The sequence below is a fragment of the Lasioglossum baleicum genome, unplaced genomic scaffold, assembly GCF_051020765.1.
Source record: "Lasioglossum baleicum unplaced genomic scaffold, iyLasBale1 scaffold0142, whole genome shotgun sequence".
Lineage (NCBI taxonomy): Eukaryota > Metazoa > Arthropoda > Insecta > Hymenoptera > Halictidae > Lasioglossum > Lasioglossum baleicum.
In genome coordinates, this window is record NW_027469202.1 from 48,376 (window position 1) to 71,750 (window position 23,375).

Sequence of the window (23,375 nt, forward strand, 5' to 3'; positions counted from 1 at the left end):
TGTGGCGTCAGGATACTGCTTTCCATCACAGTTTGTATAGTATACATATATTATTTCTCCTCTTTGTTTCTAGATAAAATTTTATTATGATCCTCCATTAGTTTAACGCCCCGTTCAGCGGTATCATTGACCACCTTCAGTCCATGTTTCAGTCAGACTACTTATTATTCATAATAACTTCTTTTTCCGATATTAGAACTATTCTTACCACGTTTTTATTAGCTCGCTTTCTTGTTCTTTTGTAGATTGGAGCGTATTAATGAATTTATTTATATGTAATATCTCTGCCAGTTATGTATATATGAAAAAACTCTTCAAACAAAAGTTGTAGTATATAAGGAGGTGGATATAGTATCAAAGGAAAAAAATTTTTTCAAAGTCATTATTTAAAGTTTTCAAGGTCACGGATGTTTTTTCTATCAACAACTGTTTATGCTATATATGGATTCTTAAAGAGAAAAAAGACAAATTCAACGATATATCATAACGTCTATTTATGTCAAGATTTAAAAAATTCCCATTTTCCATTAAAAACTCATTTTCCCATTATTCAAACGGCCCCAAAATTTTTCCAGACCATTTTCTCAACATTTGTCACAATTCTGGTTTACGGGACCAAAAAAATTTCATGGTCGAAAAATAAGGTCCACCCTAATGTTGCATATACGTAAATTACGAGAAGCAGTAAAGAGTGCTTAACGTCGAAGAAGAAAATCCGGGTAACTAAAACTTAATATGTACTACATTCCACGTTATTAGAATAATTGTAGTTTAATTATGATACATTTTATATCAACATTTTTTATTTACACCTGCTAGAAACGCCACTGTCTCGGAAGGAAATGGACATTCGAGAGTAGCAATGAAATTAGAGCATCATTGCGAAAAAAGATGAGTTTGCAATAACCTCAATATACATTTTATGAAATTCTATTATAATTATAGTTATGACTGTATTTTTTAATAAATAAACTTGTGTATGCTAGTATAAAATCAATTTATATATATTATACAATTTATTTTATTATTTGTTTGACAACTAATAAATCTACAAATTGTTTCATAAACTAAAAAATACTTCCTGCATTTTCGTATTCTCCAATCAGTCCAAATAAATACCATCAACCTGTTCTCGATCATATACCAATTTTTATTAATGCAATTATGACAGTAACAAAACGTTTCTATTTAAAATGAATACATATTTTGAACATAGTTTTTACATTTTTAATTTTTGGAAGGTTAAAAAATGTAATTAAAAAAGTAATGAAAAATAAAAATTAAAAAAAAATCCCCGCTGCACGGGGACTCGAATGCTAGCTCCAGATTGCGATTCATACGCTCGACGGCTCGACAGCCGAATTTCAGTTTCGCTTCCGCCGTAAAGCAATAGAACATGGCAACATGGCAAGTGCTAAAAATAGATTGTGGCTGGCATAAGCGCACAAGCAGCGCACACGGATATAGTAAAGGTACGTTGGTGAGTGTAGCGCGCGGGCGCGTTGCTAACACGATACAGTGTTTTCTGCACCGACGAAATGCCGTCGGTGGCCTCTGGTGGCCTCCTGTTTCTCACTCCAGTCAGAATATATCCTAGAGGGCGTAAGAGAAATATTCGAGCGACACAGATTGTCACAGATGTCGTCAGATGTGCTAACAGTAAAGTGGGTTCTGTTTCTTGCTAAAGATGATGTAGGTTCTGTTCCATGCTAAAGATGATGTAGGAGCTGTTCCAGGCTAAACATGATGTGGAGACAAAAGCGGCACGGCCAAAACCCGGGCGTGAGCACTCTCATATACTCTCTGATAGATGTAACAAAGTCCGCCGTCCACCGCCGTCACAGCATCTAGAGGGCAGCTTCTTCCGTCCAAATGGAAGGCAGCTCGTGGAGTCTGCGTGGAGCGGCGGATGCCGTTATACAGGGCAGCACCGTCGGTGAGGTTATGTCAGTAATGTTGGTAATGTCGGTGAAATGAATTTCTACATATTGTACAAATATGTAGCAGTCTTCCTTTTTACCGACAATTCCAAATACCGATTCTGAATGAAAACGAAATAATAAACCCGATATAAAAAAATATTAAATTTTATTTATTTCTATTATATCTATATTATTTTTCCTAGACTGCGGATCTTTGTGCAAAATAAAAATTGTCTGCATTGATCGCAAGAGAGATGGAAACTATATGTACAAATTGAATGTTACGTTCTTCCCCCCTCGCCGTAATTTTCTTTACAGTTACATTAAGAGTAAACCTACACATAAATCAATAAACTAGTAATACATTAATTATCCCCTAATACGTACAGTTACACGAATTAATATTCGGACGATCTAAAGAAGATGATAACTTTTTAAATATTGTACTATACGATTTGAATTTTTTGGGGGAGCTGGAACAATTAGTTTACTGCAGGATGTGAAAAGAAATTTTTTCAAAAAATGCATTTGGTCGGAATTGCAGAGAAAATACTAAAAGTTACATTTTACAACTTTTTCGCGCGGGCCTATATTGAAAATTTAAAAAGTACGTTTTGTAGGCCTGCGTAAATAATGTGCACTGTGAAAGTTTCATCGAAATCGGTTGATGCGGGAAAAAACGACAGGCCTTGAAAGATGTAAGAATTCTTCGATGTAGGCTGAAAATCTGCGATTTTTACCATCTTCAAACGTTTGTAGCTCATTGCAACGTCAACCGATTTTGACGAAATTTTCAAAATATGTTTAGTCGACACAGATCTACAAAGCGTATTTTTCAATTTTTCAATATGGGCCCACATAAAAAAGTTGTAAAATGCAACTCTTAGTATTTTTTCATACAATTCCGATCAATTGCAATTTTTGAAAAAATTTCTTTTCACATCCTGTAGTAAACCAATTGCTCCAGCTCCCCAAAAAAGTTCAAATCGTTTAGTACAATATTAAAAAAGTTCTCGTCTTTTTTAGAACGTCCGAATATTAATTCGAGTAATTGCAGTTCCAGTATAGCCTTTTTCCAGGATTGCAAGGGTGCGGGATTCGTCTCTTCTCATCTCTCGATAATAATACAAACACGGGGTTTTTCACTAGTTAAAAACGCTAGATAAAAGATCGATCTAGGACACTATCTGCCTCAAAAGTCCTATTTTCCGTTTACGAGGCGAAATTTGCATTAGTCGTCACCGTAATTTGCATTATTCGGAAGCATACAAGCTATTTTCATAGCTACATGCTGCCGAATAATGCCAATTACGCCTCGTAAACGAAAAAATAGAACTTTTGAGGCAGATAGTGTCCTAGATCGATCTTTTATCTAGCGTTTTTGACTAGTGAAAAACCCCGTGTTTGTATTATTATCGAGAGATGAGAATAAGAGGCGAATCCCGCACCCTTGCAATCCTGAAAACGAGTCTACTTCCTTTTAATAAACTAAAGCAAGAATTTGAAACCAAGGAGTATGTTCGGTTGCAGGTAGCTACGGTATAAAGTTTAGTACTTTAACGGTATAAAAGGTCCAAATACATCTGGCTACATCGGCTGTGCTTCTTTCGGCTGGCTAAAAATCACTTTGTTGGGAGGTACATCTGGAAGGTCTTTAGCTGAATGTTTTATGACGGCCTCGCCTGTGAATTCGGACTCGCGCTTGTTCCTTCGCGCGGAGGGTTTTACGACGGAACATTAAGTGGCCTGTAGTTCCTTTTTCATTTGGAACAACCTAAGCATTGGAAAAACCGAAAGAATACCGGTATTATTTCGGTTTCGGTAGAAAATTGATTGTGCCGTTATTCGAAGACTTTGAATAAATCCACTATCCACAGTCCAAATTCTATCTTGAGATTAGTCTTTTTTTAATCGGAAGAACGCCACACGAAGCAGCTAGCGTCATTTACATGAAACAATTACGAAAAATAAACAAGGTCTGCAATTAACTTGTTAGTGGTTTCATGCCGATATGTCTGGCTGGCCGACGCGCGTCGGGTTACCTGGCCGTGTTTATTGCACCACTTGGCCACGGCGACCGAAGTCTTCGCCGCCCTGGCAGAAAATTATTCGAAGCTACACCGTTTCGATAGTTTCCAGATGGCTGGAAAACCCCAAGGTTTGGTTGCCACATCTGCGGTCTTGCCGAATCCCAGGGTCCGCTTCAAGCACTAGCTTAAAAGTTCCGTTCACCCCCAAATGGGACTCTCACCAACATGTTCAGTCGCGTTTTTAACACTTTTTAATGGGTTGTTAACATTTTTTTTTCTTATTAGGAATTTATTTTAGTTAGTGATCATATTCATCGATAAAAAAAGATGAGTATACGGTACTATTTATATTGAGTCCTACAAAATATTGCAATTAGAATTACGATTTCAATTATGTCTACTTGTTCTTTGAATACAGTAGAGACTCCCGTATCCGTACCCCCATTATCCGAATACATACCCTAATATAAGGACGTCCTATTGTCCGTATGTTCTGTTATCGCCGCGTCGCTCGCTGTGCCGGGATTCAAATGCGCGCCGCCTCCAGATTCCGACTTTTCGCCTCATGCTTCCGAAACTTCGGCAACGTGAAAATCGAAGGAACGCGTCGGCGTCGATCAGTCGAGCAGGTAGTTCACACAGACAGAGTAGAGGTACGCTTGTGTGTAGCGCGCAAGCAATTGAACAGGCACTCAGACGGGCTGAGTTTTCACGTTACCGAAGTTTCGAAAGCATGAGGCGAAAAGTCAGAATTTGGAGACGGCGCACAGTGTGACCTTTCGTCCAAATCGGAGACAAAATCGAAGAACTTTTGATAGAAATAAGGTAGAGCGATGAAATTTTTTAAAAATTAAAGCTGAAACATTACAGAATATGGGAAAAATAGGGAGATTATGGTAAGAACGTTTTTTAACGTTGAGAAAATTCGTTAAACTTGCACAATTTCGAGAAAATTGTGGTTTTTCCAATACCACGCGCGGAAAATTTTTTAAAAATTTTTGCTATATATCATTTCCCGTAGATTTTTTCACGCCGATTTCAAATCTGGTCTCAAAATTTGTCTACGACCTCAGGACATTGCAAAATCGATTTCTTTAAATTCTACATGTTTAACGAATTTTCTCGGTTAAAAAACGTTCGTACCATAACTTCCCTATTTTTCCCATATTCTGCAAAGTTTCAGCTTTCATTTAAAAAAAATTTCATCGCTCTACCTCATTTCTATCGAAAGTTCTTTGATTTTGAATCGAGTCTGGTCCAAATTTTCCACTGTGCGCCGACGCGACGAAATCTCTCCGTATTTAATCATTGTTTAAACATGTTTAATCAATCATAATGTATTAATATTGGATATCACTGTATTCGGGAAAGTCTACAGAATCTTTTGCCAGAAAGAACAATTCAATATCTTTTATAATAACATCACAATATTTGTTTGAAGTTGAAAAATATGTTTTTTTTCAAAGCCTTGTTCCTGAAAAACTGTGCGTATAGGAAAAAAATTGAAAACAGATTCGGAATCAGCGCGAAAAACTCTATAAGAAGGACCCTTCAGTAATTGGGGAACATAAAAAAAGTTGAAATTTGTTGGACAGTGTAATTCTACTCCATTCAATAAAAATAGATCAGTTAATGAAGCCTCGTTTCATTTAATTCATACATGTTAAGAAAGACACGCTAAAAATATGTGTATAAAGAAATGGAATTTCTAATGTTTCATAAACAGAAATTTTGTACGCAGTTCGCACGGTCTGGGATAGATACGGGCCTGAGCTGTCTCGAGGATAAAGGCCGTTACGGAGAACGAGACGTGCGGCCGGTGAAAGGAGGCGGCCTGAAAAGTCTCATACGTGCCGACCACTGAGTTGACAATTTCAGAATTTCCAAGAACAGCAAGAAAAGAAATTCGAACCGTTTCACGATATCTAAATTGCTTTCGCTGCTTTATACCAGGGTACGCGACGAAGTAATAAAACGTCGATAAAACTGGGCAATTACTTTGACCGTCGCGAGGGCCAATAAGTCCTGGGTAGTTACCAAAACAACTCTGGATTTTCTGCACGAAATTACCTGAACCTTTTCCCAGAATGTTCGTTTGACAAGCAAATTTTCACATAATCATCCATTTCATTTCCAAAGTACAGTACCAGGACCTCGACGAACCGGCTTGATCGAGAGACAAACAGCCCGGACAAATTAAGGCCCGATGGATAATTGAGACCCGAGGGAAACCACGTCTTACCCTGCCATAGTCCGGCCACTCTAAGCGACCGTGATTATCCTTACGGGCACCGTCGCGTCGGTTCTTCCACGCCATAATTAATCCTCCGGCAACCCTCCCTCTCTTCCCAGTTTTCCCCGAAATTCTATACTCTATACAATTGTACTTGCAGCTTGCAGCTATTCCTTCTGACGCGATAACGGTAACGTTAGCGTATCTGCTTTATAATATTTGTCATTGTTGTAATATCCTGCAATTTCTACCATCTTTAACCCTTAGCACTCCAGTGGTGACTCGAAATCACCACTAAAAATTGCTGTCCCATTATGCAAAATATTGTTTACATTGTTAAACATGTTGGTAGCTAATCAATTACTAATCCTTTAATTATTGTATGAGGTATTACAATCAATTTCATATCCATCAAATGAAAAGAATCGTATAGAACGAAATTATTCTACCTAGAACGAGATGTTTCATTTTCGAGTTAAAACAGCTTCGAAATTAAAACAGCTGCAAATGGTTAATTATTATAACTATCTTTTAAATTTTCAATATAGGCCCCACATAAAAAAGTTGTGAAATGCAACATTTAGTACCTATTTTCTCTACAATTCCGGCCAACTGCAATTTCTGGAAAAATATCTTTAGGATGACGGGTAATTCAGTGTCTATGATGTTTCGCGTGGTTAACAGACAACGATATAGATATTTATTAAAACAATAACACGTAACAATAACAAAACAAGATGTAATAATAATAACAATAACGAGAAAACTAGATTATAAACGTTAATGACTATCGAGTACTAACAAAGTACAGAGATATAAATTAACGTAGCGCGGGCAACTCTAGAGCGATGCGTTCTCAACGAGTGCCACAAGCTTTTTTTCCACTGGTAAAAATCCGTTTTGGTGGGAAGATTAGCAACGTGAGAAAGACCGTTAAAATAAGGGGAGGAATTCTCCGTTCCTCAAGAGTAAGGAGAAAGTTTCCTTCCTCAAAACAATTCAAAGTCGTCGCTGCCAAGGACATTGCAACGGTTGAGTCAGGGTTCTGGTAATCGTCACTTTTACGACCGAACCCTCAACGCAACCGTCCACAGCGCGCACTTGAGAAGGATGCGTCCGGAAAGTCCCTCTTTCCAACGCGCCATGTCCACTACATATCTTTTCACATCGTGCAGTAAACTAATTTCTCCAACTTCTCACGAAAAGTCCAAATCCATATAGTCCAACATTAAAAAATAACTTTTTTACTCGAATTAATACAACCCCTGGCAGAAAGTTTCCGATCCGGAGGCATTGATACGGATTTTACAGAAAACTATTACTTTATGGAGTTGAAACTGATGGGAAATTAAAAGGGGCTTATTAAAGAATGAAGAACAACAAATTAACATAAGCTTCCATTTATTATAACAAAGAAACGAGACAATAAACAAAATGTTACACGGAAAAAAGTTAATAGACCCATTAATAGATCTGCTGGAAGAAAGTTTCCCATTTGATTTACAGTCTCCGCAACACCAAATTTCTTCAACAATTACTGTTGGATGATTCTTATAGAGTTTTTTGCGCTGATTCCGAATCTGCCCTTAATTTTTCTCCTAGATACAAATTTCGGATCACGAATAATAGATACATAATTTGTAATTAGTTACTCGAAGATATAGATACACAGGGGACCACCTGTAGCGGTATTTTCGAATACCTCGAAACCATTCTGCACTTCGCAATCATAACTTAAATTGTGTTTCTTTTTTTTCAATTACAGAAAGTGGACAGCGAAAGTCGACAGCGCGAACTGCATCAATTCTTTAAGTTGAAAATAAATGTAGACAATTAAAAAATGTTTTTGGTTAAACTTTTCATTAAAACTCGAAGCAATAAGTATTTACCGAACAAAACGATTATAGATGCGGGATTCGATTCGGGGCCAGAAGATTCCCAGCCGTATATATGTACTTGTTTTGTTAACGGCTACCCAACCTCTAAAAAATTATAAAAAAATTAAGAACGGTTGCTTCAATAATATCCAAGTACTGAATTCTTATAAAACTGGAGTCTCTAACACTTCAATACAAAACATGCATTTTCTTGGAATTTTTGGAGGTTTTCAATTTTTTAAAACATGTTTCCGTAATCCGAAAAATCTGAAAAAATACACATTAATAATCAGGATGAGACACAACTAACGTAACAATATAAATGTGGTCAACTGAAGACTTTGATGTATGTATATACATAAAATCGGCAATTTTATGTTTTCCGATTTGTTTAAAAATCGATTTTGCAACCAAAAATTTTGAAAAAAATCTCAGTAGTGTATGCTATTCGGTAGAATATTCATGAATTTTTTCATAATTTTCTGTTGAACATGACGTGACTAAAAACAAATTTGGTTGGATACTTCTGACCATCTTTTCCGGCTATACCTTAAGAATCAACGAAAACATTATTTAAAAAATACAAAATATATTTCTTTTTACATCGTTAAAACCGATTTTTCAAAAAAAATTAGGCCTAATTTCTCTTCGATATCTCTTTTAGATCAAAAGTTATAGCAAAATGTGCGTCGCGCCGCGTGCTGTGCCCGAGATTCAAATGCGCGCCGTCTCCAGATTCCGACTTTTCGCCTCATGCTTCCGAAACTTCGGCAACGTGAAAATCGAAGGAACGCGTCGCCGACGCGTTCGGTCGAGCAGGTAGTCACACGGACATGGTAGAGGTACGTTTGTTGTGTAGCGCGCGTGCAATCGAACATGCACCAACACGGTCAAGCGCGGTCGACACCGCTCACGGATACGACGATACGTCAGGGAAGGGGAAACTGCCGTTCAGTTTTCAGCAGTTTTCAGTTATTCTCTCAACTCTCAACAGTTCGCAAGTTCTCGTTCGCTTAGCTCGGTCGTAATATCTGTGGTTGTCAGGAGGACGCCGCCGCATGTCACATTGTACCCTGATAACCAGGCCTGCCGAGGGATAATCCTACCTAGAGCTAAGAATTGGCCCGTTCCGAGCTGCGCTATTGTTCGAGTTGCTCAAGGTGGGATTAACTCGATTTTTGCCTGGGATTCTCCGCGCGTATTAGTAGCTATTTTTGCCGTCTAATAGCGGAGGGCAATAGCAGAAGGCAAATTGAAGGCAAATTGAAGGCAAATTGAAGGCAGCCAGCCGGCCGAAGCTGAATTTGTTTAAGAGGGCAGTACCGTCGAGTCGTACTGATGTGATGATGTGATTGGCGAATATATAACAGATCTGGGCGACGCTGGCTCGAAAAACACATGTTGCTGCAAGTTGCAGCCATTTGCAGCCTGTTGCAGCCTGCAACTCCTTTGTCGGAGTGGATGACGTGGGGACTGGAACTGTCTTACTGAGTGTAATTGAGTGTTACTGAGCAAGAGAAGGTGAGAAGCAAAGAGGATTAGTCAGGATTAGTTGGGATTAGTCCTCTTCAGTCCTCTTTGGTGAGAAGCAGCAACAGCAACATGTATTTTTCGAGCCAGCGTCGCCCAGGTCTGTATAATAAGACAATCCTCTTTTCAACCATTTTCAACCAAGAAGAAATGCGGTGAGAGCAGCACTGTACTCGAGCGATTCACGGGAGGAGTTACGAAGAAAAGCTGATCATCCAGAACCTGTTTATCAGATTTGTCCTGCAAATCATCTTCTGTGTTCGCGCAAGTCAAGGTTTGTAAAAATTTGACTAATAGTTGACTAATAAAGAAAAATAATCAAACTAAATGAAAAAATATAATATTTATTATTTCCTACTTCATTCATTTATTATCCCTTCTGATATTGAGTAGTCTGAATTTAAAATTATTAATATTTAAACATTAAAATAAGTGTATAGTAGTCATACAAAAAATATAAATTTTCTTTTCCGTCGAACGACACTTTTTTTCCATAAACACATTTCAATAAATTTCGAAATGTAATGAATTGAAATTGAACTGTAGAGAAAATGGTATGGCAATGCAATTTTTATAGTTTCCATCTCTTGCAATCTATGCAGACAATTTTTATTTCGCATAAAGATCCGCAGTCTAAGAAAAATAACATAAATATGAGAATAAGTAAAATTTGCATGTGCACAAAATGTGCATCTGTGCGTAGTGGGGAGCTGCCGCGCCTGCGCACGACCGTATGCGTTATTCCGAACGACACGCTGATCGTATCGATTGGTGTCGATCGATCTTCTTCCTCGTGCGCTCGATTACTTCGCTGCTGACATCTGCCACATCAGTGCGAACTACCCTCACCGACGATGCGGCCCTGTAAAACGATATTAGCCAATCAGATCAGTAGACGCGACGGTACTGCCCTCTTAAACAAATTCAGCTTCGGCCGGCTGGCTGCCTTCAATTTGCCTTCTGCTATTGCCCTCCGCTATTAGACGGCAAAAATAGCTACTAATACGCGCGGAGAATCCCAGGCAAAAATCGAGAATTTGGTTATCAGGGTACTTTCACTTTCGAGATATTGTCGTTTAAAGTTTTGATCACTAATGCTTTGACAAGGACATTGGTTAAATTGTATTATTTTTTCGAGCCTTTTGAATTGATTTTCGTGACGTTTTTTCTGGTAAATACCTAATCCTACACTATAAAGTTCAATAAACGCATAAACTGAAATTTTTTGAAATTGTGACATGCAGCGTTTTTCTTGACACAATCACAGATATATTTACATAGCTTCGCTCTGTGGTTACACGTTACATTCGCAGGTGCGGTCTGCGTTGCGGCATTTGACTATTTGACTATTTATTAGATTGACTTGCTTGGATTATGTGATTACGTGGATTACTTGGATTACGTGCACTACGTGGAAGGAAGGAAGAACGGAAGGTATTTGTACATATTTATATTGGTTGATCGGTTTCATTTTGCTCAAATGTCTCCCAGAATCTTCGCGTGAAAAAGCGTGAGAACGCTTGTCGGCACACCACGCGACAGTGCCATTTGCCATCACGTATGAGGTGCTACGGGGCGAGTATGTTCACTTCAATGTAGAGTCCAAAATAGTAAATTGTTTGTTTCTTTATCACTTTATCACTCTCTTTTCATTATCATTATTATCATTTATCACTTTAAACAAATCCAACACAATTCAGCTTTGGCCCATTCAGATTAGAATTAGCTTAGCAATATTCTAAATCGGCAAAATGATGGCTTAAACCAATTCAGTAAGGCAAGTATTAGGTTGACCCAAAAGTTTCTTCCGCATTGTGTTCCTTTAATGTAGCTAAATAAATACAAACAATACGATAATCTTTATGTTAATATTTTAGTACTTCTTAATATGAATTTGCATTATGTGCATGCATCGAAAAACAACTTTTGGGACAACCTAATATTTATTTAGCAATATTAAAGAAAGGCATTGCGGAAGGAACTTTTGGGACAACCTAATATTTAATCTTCTTCACTTGCTTCTCATCATCGAATTTTTTTATTTCTGGTAGTACATTCTTTTGTTTGTAGTTCAACTTTAATCGATTTTTTATAAATATCATTGCAATGTTTGAATCAGTTAGGTATATTAGTTGATGAAAAACGTCAGAAGACCTTTTGTAATTGTAGCACCAGAAATTAGAAAATTCGTTGAGATGAGCAATAAGCGAAGAAGATTAAATACTCACCTTTACTCACTGTGTAATTAAAAATCTAATTTACAGAACGGAGGATAAATATAATGTGCTATCCAGGGAAGGAGGAGAAGGAAGCTGCGGCAACCGGGGAAGAGGAAGACCTCTAATTTTTCACGTGGTACGTATATCTAATTATGCCATTCAACACACATGCATATATTGTACATTACTGATTTTCTTTGTATTTTTTAGGTATCCCACCTATGCCAGAACGTGCTACGGGCCACAAGTTTTGGGAAGCAGAGGCAACAACGTGTAATAATCACAATATACAGGGTGTTCCGTTTAAATACGAACACCTAAATATCTCTTCAGGTTATTGTGATGCAAAAAATATTTGTTACGTAATGTGCATGGTGTCAATGGACCAAATATCTGGCACACCGTGCACATTACGTAACAAATATTTTTTGCATCACAATAACCTGAAGAGATATTTAGGTGTTCGTCCAATAATAAAGCATAGTAATAATAAAAAATTATAATATTTATTATATATATATTCCTTGTGTCATTGTCCATGTGTCTTTACCAACTCCCTGCGGTGTATTAAAAAATAAGAAAAAGTAAATTTTCTTGTCCCTTGTACGACACTTCGCTTCCATCTCTTGCAATCGATGCAGAGAATTTTTATTTTGCACAGATTTTTTTTTCGTTTTCTCTCCTTGCATGTGACTGAATATTCATTCAAAAATCAGTATTGTCGGTAAAAAGGGAAACTGCTACATATTTGTACAATAGAAATCTACTTTATCGACATCTGCCACATTAGTGCGATCTGCCCTTACCGACGGCGCTGCCCTGTATCACCGACGAGATACTATTAAAGACTGCCAGCCCCTGTGTTATTCCGCGGGACCGGTAAGTGGGCGCGAGTGGGCGCGGGGATAACGGGAAAGTTACAGTGATCTGATATACCACAGCGGTAAAAGTTCCACAATCGACGAGATATTCGTCAAGTTGAAGAAGAATGATATAGTAGAATGCTGACATTACCTATTCTGTAATTGCCTTATAATACTATATATAATTCTCTTATTGCATTCTTATTTTCCTTATTATCACCATTGTAATAATTGTTTACAATATAATCGATAGTTTATAGATGTAGGAAAAATGGAAGTAATTACTACGTAATATTCTACAAATGTATTGGAATTTAAAAGTAATTTGAACATTATTGCGTTATATATAAAATAATGATTCTTAAAAAATATTTTGTTATGTTGTGTAATGACAAAATTCAATCGTTCTTATTAAGATCCTTAGTAGGAAACAGAAAATTAATTTTTTTTCTTATTTATCCCATACTTGTAATGCTCGACAGCATTATTGACTGCAATTATTAAAGTAGAGGTAGTAACAAGATAAAAGTATTAACTAATTAAACTAATTTTCGACGGCTCCTATCCATACAATGTTATTTAGAGGCAGTATTTCGTACGAAGATATCTAAAAAAATAATTCTATTTGACTCTATACGAATATTTCTTGCACCATATATGACGCTATTTAAAAAGTGCGTGTAACATTATTTTATTTCATTCTGAACTGAACCACTTCCTGAAACATGATTCATTTATGAGTACATTGTGCGACGAGACGAAGAGCTAGCAGACGAAGTCGAAGTCGAAATCTTAAAAGAATAAGGACTCTCCGCGTCTCTTTTTTTCCCGACGCTGTCCTTCTTTGTGTCCGAAACTTGCGTCGTTCATTGCATAAGCAAATATCATCGGAATTATATAATTTTGGTATCATTTTCATAAAAAGAAACAAAATTCACCAAATATGTTAAGGAAAATCCTATAAAAAAATAATGATAAATAATTAAGCTTTGTTGTTTGATTAGTATTAGTCTCACACCGATATACTCGACCCGACCCGTATCATGTTACAATGTTTCACTCCACTCCACGGCGACCGAAGCCCCCGAGCTTCACTTCCCTTTTCTCCGTTTGTCATCATAGAATAGTGTTTCCTGAAAATTGAATGTCTCTGGCCAGACTCGAGTTTTCGACATTTATAGCAAGCTTGCTATAATCTTATCTTATATGTCAAAATTTAGTTTTCTATTTAAAATATTTTGTTGTTAAAACTCATTAATAGTTTTAAATAGTACTTGAATATATTTAAAATGATATTGGAATATTGGAATATTACAATTTGGAATGAAGGGCCTAGCCGGACGAGATAGTCCTTCGAATTATTTAAACAGCCGCGTTGTGCCATTCAATTTTCGGTCCATTTTCCCCATTTACTTGCATTAATTTAATCATATAATTGCATTTAATTGAAATTGATATTTGAGATTTTTTCCCGATTTTTTGGTTCAAAATGTTAATTACACAAAGTGAAAAACACGCAAAAATTCGACAAATGCAGGTTTTTTAGAGAAATTGAAAAATAGCATTGATCATATTTTTAGACTATCAACATATGTACCAGAACTTTTTTTACGACAGCTCGTAAACGACAAAGAGGGACTGAGGTACGAGGCAGCCGACACAGTTCAAAAGGCTGCGTACCGATTACATCAATGCACATAGGAAAGTTTTTTATTTTTCAATCTTTTTTACGGAATTACCAACGTATTTGTGAGATCCTTCTAATTAAAATGAGCCTAAATACGGCATAATTTGAGCCATATTTACTTATTTAAAGTGTGATAATAATTACCTAATATAGGTTATTATAATATAGGTCATTTAATATAATATATTTATAATTATAAATAATTTAGGGATGTGCGGGCCGCTCGATGTTCGGGTTCGAGTCGGGTCGGGTCGCAGAAAGTCCGGCGGCGGCCCTTCGATTCGACTTCGAATTCGTCGGGCGGGTACGAAAAGAATCGAACAAGTTCGGGCGGACGAGTTATTGCGTTATCCGAGATTCAAATACTCTGCGTTCTTATGACATAGATAATGGTAATAATGGTTTTCTTTCTTTACTTATAACGTGATTTTTAATATACTTGGTTTTTTTATAACTACATTAGGTATATTCGCCAAACGCGTGCCTGCTCTTTATTTGTATTAAAGCTTGAATAATGCACGTTTCATGTGAAAAACTTAAAAGACAATATTTCTAGCTTTTTAACGAATTTTCTCCGAATGAACTTAGATATGTATCGATAATATCATTAAAATGTCTTTACGGAAGTTATACAATACACCTAGAAGATTACAATATGGTAAAGTATGGCAATAATTAAAAACGAAATATAAATATAAACATTATACGTATTATATTTCGTGTTTATATTTTATTCTGTATTATCTATAGGCTCTATATAATTAACTTCCCGATTTTATAGGGAAGTTATTGTAATGACCCCGAAAATCGAAAATCGATTTTTTAGCAGATCTTCACGTTTCATGGTCATTGCAGTCATTTTAGACTATTTTCAGCAAAATGTTCGTATATGTGTGTGTGTGTGTGTGTGTGTGTGCGCGCGCGCGCGCGCGTTTGGCCGTTTCTATGTAATCAAATTTTTCGTTAACGTTTTCAGAAAAAGTAACAACGCGATCAGGATGATGAATGATGCAATCGATATGCCCCGCTGTAACTTAGAGCTGATTAGATTTTGGTCCATTTTGGTCAAGTAGTTTTTTAGTTTTTTTAGTTTTTTCGAAAGAAGTTAATTCAACAATGCAATTTATACGAGAGAACGGAAAGTTTCCACCGAAGAAACAAACGTAATTACACAAAAAAATTTTTTTCGATTTCTTTAAAATTAAAAAAAAAATTTTTTTTTAATTTTTTTTTGTACCTTACGATGATGTTTCCGCTTACAATAATCGAAAATTATCCCAATGCAAGAGTGAGTTAATCATCTCTACTCGCGAGAATACATTTTCAAAGAATATCGATGAAAGTACAAAAAAAAATTTATATTACAATCTTTAAAAAAACAATCAGTTCAAAACGAATTATTAACTGAGATTAAATTGAAAATTAATATAAACTATATGATAATTATTAATAACATTGATGTTGAAAACGGATTGATTAATGGAGCACACATGCGGAATATTAAAATTTATTACTTTTCAAGAAAATACTAAAATTCCGTCTATATTGTGGTTAGATTTTCAATTGGCCAGAGTAGGAGTGAAAGTAAGAACTCGTTATCGTGATTATATGAAAAATGCACAAATATTGATCAAAATTTTACACCAATAATAAAAATATCGAATCAAGTAAATATGTCGAGTGAGGAAAAATATCAAATCACACGTAGTCAATTTCCAGTGGTTCCTGCTGAAGCGATTACGATTCATAAAAGTCAGGGACAAACATACGAGAAAGTATGTTTGGATTTTAAAAAATCAGAAAGGCGAACTTTACAAATATTGTATGTAGCACTGAGCGGAGTTTCAAAATTGAGCGCAGTTTATATATTTTGGGACAATTTAAATTAACAGTATCGAAGAAAACCAAGATCACTACTGCAAACCCGGATAATGAGGAGTTGTATCGTTTGCGAAAAACTAATTAAGACAATTTATTTTGCAACATTAGTATGCTATAACAAGGAACCAAGCGAGCAACGAGCATACGATGTTGGTTTAATGTGACGCCATATAGCAAACATTTTGATAAGTAGAAAACTATTGAATTTCCCTGAAAACGTATAATCTTCTTAAAACGTACACTTAATAATGATAATAATATACTGCAACTAACGAATCGGGAAGTTCTTTGTGTGGCTCGTGGAGAGTCACACACCAAATAAAAAAAAAACATTAATAGCTATAGGTACTACTAGCCATGCGTACCACTAACCCTTTCGCAAGAGCAGTCCTATCCGCGAGCGAGCAAAGCGAGCGAGCAAAAACAACCCTACTCGCGAGCGAGCGAAGCGAGCGAGCAACAATAACCCTCTAGTTTTTTATTTTATATGATTTTATTTTAAGTTAATTTCTATTTTATTTTATATTGTATACTATATATTATCTTTTAAGAATTTGTGTAAGATTAACGATAGTTAAGTAGGTTACTTAACAGTTAATAAAAACATCACCCACTGAAAAGTTATCATAACTTATTACATACCACGTTGTAAATAGTTTCTTATAATTTTTCACGTGAAACGTGCATTATTTCAAATTTTAATACAAATAACGATCATGCACATGTCTGCCGAATATACCTAATGTACTTATATAAAAATCACATTATGGACAAGTTATGAAAGAAATACGTACCATTATTATTATTATCTATTTCATAAGAACGCATAGTTGATTCTCGGGTATCGCGATAACTCGTTCGCGCGATCTTGTTCTATTGTTTTAGAAGCCGCCCGACAAAGGTGAGTCATGAGTACACTGCGGATCTTTATGCAAAATAAAAAATGTTCGCATTGATTGCACGGCACATGAGCCAAATATAAATTGTATTCTTCTTTTAATTATCCTATTAAGCTGAAACTAATACGTTGATGTCCTTAAATATTTTTAACATGTCCACTGCTTTAAATTGAACGTGTACATTTTTGTCATACATGCATAAAATCCGCAGTCTAGTCATAAGCTTCCCGATGTGTCTGATGTATCGCGTACCCGACTCGAGCCCGATAGGCGAAAAACCAAAACAAGGTAATAAAAGTAGTGGTTTTTCCCCCTCCCCAAGTTAGCACAGGGTCCTCGAGGTCGAAAACTGAGATTCGACTCCCCAGAGTACCCCTAAATGACGTGTCAAAATTTCATTAAGTTCGGAATACTTTCCAGGTAGACGCCTTTTTTCGACCTGCCGACTGGACTATATGAAAAAACTTGACGACACTGAGGAAAATGAAAAATTGAATAACTCCAAGAAAAATGGAAAACTTAATGACTCCGAGAAAAATAAAGAACTTACTGACTCTGAGGAAAATGAAAACTTTAATAACTCTCAGTTAATAAGCTGTCTTCAATGCCTCTTAAAAATGCAATTAATCGCATGTAGGGATTGATCAGGTGTTTCTCTCTCTATATTAAATAATATTTAAAAATCCTTTGACAAATCTGTTTTGTGGCGTCAGGATACTGCTGTCGATATTCCATCACAGTTTGTATAGTATATATTATTTCTCCACTTTGTTTCTATATAAAATTTTAATATGATCCTCCATTAGTTTAACGCCCCGTTCAGCGGTATCATTGACCACCTTCAGTCTATGTTTCAGTCAGTCTACTTATTATTCATAATAACTTCTTTTTCCGATATTTTAACTGTTTTTCTTTTGTAGATTGGAGCGTATTAATGAATTTAGTTAAGGTAGTAGAGAGACTTCCAGGATTGCAAGATATTCATTTACTCATTTCTCGATAATACAAACACGGGGTTTTTCACTAGTCAAAAACGCTAGATAAAACATCGATCTAGGGCGCTATCTGCCTCAAAGGTCCTATTTTTTCGATTACGAGGCGTAATTTTCATTATTCGGCAGCATGTAGCTATGAAAATAGCTATATGCGCAGTTGTATGCTTCCGAATAATGCAAATTACGCCCCTTAATATCTCTGTCAGTTATGTATATATAAAAAAACTCTTCAAACAAAAGTTGTAGTATATAAGGAGGTGGATATAGTATCAGAGAAAAATTTTTTTTTCAAAGTAATTATTTCAAGTTTTCAAAGTCACGGATGTTTTTTCTATCAACAACTGTTTATGCTACATACGGATTCTTAAAGAGAAAAAAGACAAATTCAACGATATATCATAACGTCTATTTATGTAAAGATTTAAAAAATTCAAAATTTTCAAATTTGCTGCGCCTCATTTTCCCATGATTCAATCGGCCCCAAAATTTTTCCAGATCATTTTCTCAACATTTGTTACAATTCTGGTTTACGGGACAAAAAAATTTCATGGTCGAAAAATAAGGTCCACCCTAATGTCCATATACGTAAATTACGAGAAGCAGTAAAGGGTGCTTAACGTCGAAGAAGAAAATCCTGGTAATTAAAACTTAATATGTACTACATTCTACGTTATTAGAATAATTGTAGTTTAATTATGATACATTCCCAACCAGCACAGATACAGCTCAAAGATAGCAGAAAGATGTCTGCCGCTAGACATTCAAATGTCTGAAAGATGTCTGCGAATGTCTCCGGAAAGTCTCTACAAGGGCTCCGGAAGGTCGTTTGTTACAAAGTTGCCTGTCTTAAAGTGGTCTTGAGAATGACTGTTAGTCGTGTTTCAGGCATTGTAGAGACATGTTCCACGACTCTGTCGGGCATCTTTTAGGCGACTTTCAGAAGTCTCTTGAGCTTGTTAGAGAGACGTATTTATGCGAAAAGGGAGTAGGAGGGAAAAATCAATTTACGATAATAGTTTAAAGTAAACGAACAAATAGTTTATTATAATAATATATGTACTATTTATAAAATAAAAATATATATAAAATAATATATATAAAACATTAAAATTAATATATTAAATTCTAATATATATTAGAAATAAAGTATTAAAATTAAAATACAATATCACGCACTTAAAACATTAAAATTAATACACTTAAATTAAAATATAAAAATTGAAATAAAATATACAGTTGAAACATCAGAATCAGTATACAGGGTCGTCCACGCAACTTGCACACCAATAAATAACTTCCAAAGTATGCGTAAAATAAAATACTACATTCAGAATAAAATATCACGCACTTAAAACATTAGAATTAATATATTAGAAATAAAGTATTAAAATTAAAATACAATATCACGCACTTAAAACATTAAAATTAATACACTTAAATTAAAATATAAAAATTGAAATAAAATATACAGTTGAAACATCAGAATCAGTATACAGGGTCGTCCACGCAACTTGCACACCAATAAATAACTTCCAAAGTATGCGTAAAATAAAATACTACATTCAGAATAAAATATCACGCACTTAAAACATTAGAATTAATATATTAGAAATAAAGTATTAAAATTAAAATACAATATCACGCACTTAAAACATTAAAATTAATACACTTAAATTAAAATATAAAAATTGAATAAAATATACAGTTGAAACATCAGAATCAGTATACAGGGTGGTCCACGCAACTTGCACACCTATAATAACTTCCAAAGTATGCGTTGCACGAAAAAGTTTTGTATACAGAAGTTGCATGGTCTGAAGGGGTACATTATGTAGTGTATTATTTTTTTACAGGTGGACGCGTAAAGGACATGTGAAGGTCAACTTAATTTTTTTAAATGGAATGAGGTATTTTTTAATACATCAATGATGCAGCTGGACCTATGTATGTCGAAAAGTTAATAGTTCAGGAGATATTTCAATTTAAATAACTCTAAAATACCATTACTGTCGTACTAAGACGTTACATAAGTAAGTAAACATTAACGTCTTAGTACGACAGTAATGGTATTTTAGAGTTATTTAAATTGAAATATCCCCTGAACTACTAATTTTTCGACATACATAGGTTAGTACTTTTTTATAATGAATGTCCAGCTGCATAATTGATGTATTAAAAAATACCTCATTCCATTTAAAAAAATTAAGTTGACCTTCACATGTCCTTTACGCGTCCATCTACAAAAAAGCTACTAACATCTGATTAATGCTTATTCAGGGGGCCTGTTACTGGCGCCTCACCCTGTATACTAAAATTAAAAAATATAAAAATTAAAATAAAATATAAAAGTGAAAATAAAATATTACTGATAATGTCTGTGGTTGTAAGGAAAAACGCCGCATGTCACAATTTCAAAAATTCGAGTTTATGCATTCATTGAGCTTTAGACTTTAGAGTATAGGATTTACAGTAGCGGACAAAAGTTTAAGACCGCTCTAAAGAAGACGATAACTTTTTTAATATTGTACTATACGATTTGAACTTTTTTTGGGAAGCTAGAGCAATTAGTTTACTAAAGGATGTGAAAAGAAATTTTTTCAAAAATTGCAATTGATCGGAATTGTTGAAAAAATACTAAAAGTTGATTTTTTAATTATTTTATGTGGGCCTATATTGAAAATTTAAAAAACACGTTTTGTGTAGATCTGTGTCAATCAAACATATCCTGAAAATTTCGTCAAAATCGGTCGACGTTGCAATGAGCTACAAACGTTTAAAGATGGTAGAAATTGCAGATTTTCACGATTTATTGCCGAAAATCTGCAATTTTTACCATCTTTAAACGTTTGTAGCTCATTGCAACGTCGACCGATTTTGACGAAATTTTCAGGATATGTTTAAATAAACAATCAACTTTTAGTATTTTTTCAACAATTCCGATCAATTGCAATTTTTGAAAAAATTTCTTTTCGCGTCCTTTAGTAAACTAATTGCTCTAGTTTCCCAAAAAAGTTCAAATCGTATAGTAAAATATTAAAAAAGTTATCGTCTTCTTTAGAGCGGTCTTACACTTTTGTCCGCTACTGTACATATTTACCAGAAAAAAAGTCATGGAAACACGTTTGGAAGGCTCAGACAACAATGCAATTTAACCAACCTCCTATGTCAAAGTATTAGCGATCGAAAGTGAAAGTATATGTGACATGCGGCGTTCTTCCTGATAACCACAGATATATTGAAATTAAAATCACTTGGTCACACTCGCTTTGTTCATGTTTCTTGCGGCTGCCGTCCACTTTGGCTTTCTCCGCTGCACCTTGAATAAGAATATCTTTGTTTATTAATTTGCACATGAATAATCATTATAATAATAATATTAAAATAAGGGTGATAATTACATATAACAAGGCTGGCCGTTCGATAATTTGCAAACGGTTTTTTGCCCTTCCGGCCCAATCAGCTATAGCAGACCGCCATGCCAGCACGTCAGTCATAATGATACCTAGACTTTCCTGGCAAAGTTGTAGCTGTTGTGCCCCCCGTATTGTGCACTTCTGCTGCCTAAAATAAAAAATTGTTATGTAGCATATCACATTCTGTTAATTTAATGAAAATGAAAGATAAACGTCAGCTATTTTAAGTGTATTTATTAAACAAGTCATTGGTCTCTTCGGCCTCCTTTGCTTTTCTTCTAGCCTTCGTGTAGCCGTCTAGAAGCATTATATAATTATTATTTTAATTATACATGTATGGTGTGTAACTACTTTAACTTACCAAAGGTACTGTTTTTGAAGATCTTTACAGAAAAGTGCTCCCACGAAGGTTGAGGCAGTTCACATTGTTGGATTGCGTTGCTCAATTTTGATTTGTGTACCGGTGGCCAATAACATTTGTCGCCTTCCAGCCAACTATTTGGCACCGCTTCTACCGTTCCGTCCGCCAAAAATTGGACAACGGTCCATGTATTTGTAGGCATCTCCATTTGTGTGTATATATTCTAAGAATTGAAAAGTATGGTAAAATTTAGAGACTAATTTAAACATATATGTAATTACGACGTAAATATATTTAATTAAAGAATATATTTAGAAAAATAGCAAATAGAATGAAGGAATGGAAATATGACCAATTTTTGTTCATTTTTTGACTTCACACTTATTTACACATTAGGGCGGTAGACTCGTTTCCAGGATTGCAATCAATTGCAATCCCGCACCCTTGCAATCCTAGAAAAAGCAGTCTACCCCCTTACAATACCGAAAGTACTTTCTTTGACTTTCTTGCCAACCCCATAGTAAACTTCGAATATAGCGGAAGGGCATCAGCAAAAAACACTAACGGTAACAAATAACAGCAATGGAAGTACTTACTTTTGTAAATATACACTCGTCGGATAAATTATCACTATTACAATACACTAATACAATTAGACACTTCTCTAAACCTGGTGTCGACCGGTGTCGACCATGTGCGCCGGACCAAAAATAGTAACTTCAACAGCGCCACTCGGGGTGAACTACGAAGACAGAGAAGCAGATATGTTTCTCGCAGGAAAGACACTGACAGAGAATATATGAAACAGCTTGATTTTTTCGATCACGCGGGTAAGCCGCATTTCGCGAAGAAGCAATATTTTTTTATGCTCTTTGTGTTGAAATATTCTCTGCATTATTGCGGGGTCCCGTACAGAGCCCTTTTTTGGATTTGGCTCTTGGAACTTTGTAAACAACAAAAGTGTACATTTTTATGGAAGAACTTTTTTTCTGTACACTTTTTCCAAATGCTCTTTGCGTTGAAATACTCTCTGTATTATTGCGGATTAGCATGCAGAGCTCTTTTTTCGAAAAAGTGCACAGAAAAAAGTTCTTCCTTAGAAGCTGTATCCCCCTACTCCACCCCACTCTTTACCGGCGGCGTAGGAAAAACAACGTCTCCGGAAAATGTCTCTCAGTCGCCAAAAAGATATCCTTTATGGAGACGTTGCATTTACGACTGAAATGAGACAGCTGAAAGACGTTCACCCTCTGCTGTGAAAACAACGTCTCCATAAAGATATCTTTTTGGCGACTAAAAGACGTATCTTTGGGACATAGACGTTCAGACGGGACGACGACATGAAACAGACGCATCTATGAGACGATGTGTGCTGGTTGGGGTACGTATTAGGGGATAATTAATGTATTACTGGTTTATTGATTTATGTGTAGGTTTACTCTTAATGTAACTGTAAAGAAAATTA

At 35.5% G+C, this 23,375-nt stretch overlaps 2 long non-coding RNA genes across 6 annotated transcripts; one reads left to right on the forward strand and one right to left on the reverse strand.

Moving 5' to 3' along the window:
• Nucleotides 1-1,921: 1,921 nt before the first annotated feature.
• Nucleotides 1,922-12,417, forward strand: LOC143220029 (uncharacterized). 5 transcript variants are annotated; one of them, XR_013011542.1, is made up of 4 exons: nucleotides 1,922-1,936; nucleotides 7,951-10,763; nucleotides 10,860-11,947; nucleotides 12,022-12,417. It is a non-coding gene; the product is annotated as an uncharacterized LOC143220029 (long non-coding RNA). The 5 variants fall into 5 exon arrangements; XR_013011545.1 differs by lacking the exon at nucleotides 1,922-1,936 and having other exon boundaries at nucleotides 7,208-9,643; nucleotides 9,741-10,763; XR_013011544.1 differs by lacking the exon at nucleotides 1,922-1,936 and having other exon boundaries at nucleotides 7,212-9,866; nucleotides 10,296-10,763.
• A 7,257-nt stretch (nucleotides 12,418-19,674) lies between these two features.
• Nucleotides 19,675-22,974, reverse strand: LOC143220039 (uncharacterized). Its single transcript, XR_013011549.1, has 4 exons — nucleotides 22,507-22,974; nucleotides 21,911-22,133; nucleotides 21,535-21,846; nucleotides 19,675-21,452 (listed from the first exon to the last, which is right to left on the reverse strand). It is a non-coding gene; the product is annotated as an uncharacterized LOC143220039 (long non-coding RNA).
• Nucleotides 22,975-23,375: the final 401 nt, after the last annotated feature.